This window comes from Centroberyx gerrardi, chromosome 8 (genome assembly GCF_048128805.1).
Source record: "Centroberyx gerrardi isolate f3 chromosome 8, fCenGer3.hap1.cur.20231027, whole genome shotgun sequence".
Taxonomy (NCBI): Eukaryota; Metazoa; Chordata; class Actinopteri; order Beryciformes; family Berycidae; genus Centroberyx; species Centroberyx gerrardi.
In genome coordinates, this window is record NC_136004.1 from 33,924,515 (window position 1) to 33,927,014 (window position 2,500).

At 36.3% G+C, this 2,500-nt stretch overlaps 1 pseudogene; it reads right to left on the reverse strand.

Moving 5' to 3' along the window:
- Positions 1-2,500, reverse strand: part of LOC139919361 (dynamin-1-like) — a 43,897-nt pseudogene that overhangs the window by 23,002 nt on the left and 18,395 nt on the right.

The following is a 2,500-nucleotide window of genomic DNA, read 5'->3' on the forward strand; positions in this document are numbered from 1 at the left end:
TGGAGAAGATGAAGAAGATGGAGAAGATAAAGAAGATGGAGAAGATGGAGAAGATAAAGAAGATGGAGAAGATAAAGAAGATGGAGAAGATAAAGAAGATGGAGAAGATGAAGAAGATGGAGAAGATACAGAAGATAAAGAAGATGGAGAAGATAAAGAAGATGGAGAAGATGAAGAAGATGGAGAAGATACAGAAGATAAAGAAGATGGAGAAGATGAAGAAGATGGAGAAGATGAAGAAGATGGAGAAGATACAGAAGATAAAGAAGATGGAGAAGATAAAGAAGATGGAAAAGATAAAGAAGATGGAGAAGATGAAGAAGATGGAGAAGATACAGAAGATAAAGAAGATGGAGAAGATGAAGAAGATGGAGAAGATAAAGAAGATGGAGAAGATAAAGAAGATGGAGAAGATACAGAAGATGGAGAAGATGGAGAAGATGAAGAAGATACAGAAGATAAAGAAGATGGAGAAGATACAGAAGATGGAGAAGATGGAGAAGATACAGAAGATAAAGAAGATGGAGAAGATAAAGAAGATGGAGAAGATACAGAAGATGGAGAAGATGGAGAAGATGAAGAAGATGGAGAAGATAAAGAAGATGGAGAAGATAAAGAAGATGGAGAAGATAAAGAAGATGGAGAAGAAGAAGAAGATGGAGAAGATACAGAAGATGGAGAAGATGGAGAAGATGGAGAAGATGGAGAAGATAAAGAAGATGGAGAAGATAAAGAAGATGGAGAAGATAAAGAAGATGGAAAAGATAAAGAAGATGGAGAAGATGAAGAAGATGGAGAAGAAGAAGAAGATGGAGAAGAAGAAGAAGATGGAGAAGATACAGAAGATGGAGAAGATACAGAAGATAAAGAAGATGGAGAAGATGAAGAAGATGGAGAAGATAAAGAAGATGGAGAAGATAAAGAAGATGGAGAAGATAAAGAAGATGGAGAAGAAGAAGAAGATGGAGAAGATACAGAAGATGGAGAAGATGGAGAAGATGGAGAAGATGGAGAAGATAAAGAAGATGGAGAAGATAAAGAAGATGGAGAAGATAAAGAAGATGGAAAAGATAAAGAAGATGGAGAAGATGAAGAAGATGGAGAAGAAGAAGAAGATGGAGAAGAAGAAGAAGATGGAGAAGATACAGAAGATGGAGAAGATACAGAAGATAAAGAAGATGGAGAAGATGAAGAAGATGGAGAAGAAGAAGAAGATGGAGAAGAAGAAGAAGATGGAGAAGATACAGAAGATGGAGAAGATGAAGAAGATGGAGAAGATACAGAAGATAAAGAAGATGGAGAAGATAAAGAAGATGGAGAAGATGAAGAAGATGGAGAAGATACAGAAGATAAAGAAGATGGAGAAGATGAAGAAGATGGAGAAGATGAAGAAGATGGAGAAGATACAGAAGATAAAGAAGATGGAGAAGATAAAGAAGATGGAAAAGATAAAGAAGATGGAGAAGATGAAGAAGATGGAGAAGATACAGAAGATAAAGAAGATGGAGAAGATGAAGAAGATGGAGAAGATAAAGAAGATGGAGAAGATAAAGAAGATGGAGAAGATACAGAAGATGGAGAAGATGGAGAAGATGAAGAAGATACAGAAGATAAAGAAGATGGAGAAGATAAAGAAGATGGAGAAGATACAGAAGATGGAGAAGATGGAGAAGATACAGAAGATAAAGAAGATGGAGAAGATAAAGAAGATGGAGAAGATACAGAAGATGGAGAAGATGGAGAAGATGAAGAAGATGGAGAAGATAAAGAAGATGGAGAAGATAAAGAAGATGGAGAAGATAAAGAAGATGGAGAAGAAGAAGAAGATGGAGAAGATACAGAAGATGGAGAAGATGGAGAAGATGGAGAAGATGGAGAAGATAAAGAAGATGGAGAAGATAAAGAAGATGGAGAAGATAAAGAAGATGGAGAAGATAAAGAAGATGGAAAAGATAAAGAAGATGGAGAAGATGAAGAAGATGGAGAAGAAGAAGAAGATGGAGAAGAAGAAGAAGATGGAGAAGATACAGAAGATGGAGAAGATACAGAAGATAAAGAAGATGGAGAAGATGAAGAAGATGGAGAAGAAGAAGAAGATGGAGAAGAAGAAGAAGATGGAGAAGATACAGAAGATGGAGAAGAAGAAGAAGATGGAGAAGATACAGAAGATGGAGAAGATGAAGAAGATGGAGAAGATACAGAAGATAAAGAAGATGGAGAAGATACAGAAGATGGAGAAGATGAAGAAGATACAGAAGATGGAGAAGATGCAGAAGATGGAGAAGATGGAGAAGATGGAGAAGATGGAGAAGATAAAGAAGATGGAGAAGATAAAGAAGATGGAGAAGATAAAGAAGATGGAAAAGATAAAGAAGATGGAGAAGATGAAGAAGATGGAGAAGAAGAAGAAGATGGAGAAGAAGAAGAAGATGGAGAAGATACAGAAGATGGAGAAGATACAGAAGATAAAGAAGATGGAGAAGATGAAGAAGATGGAGAA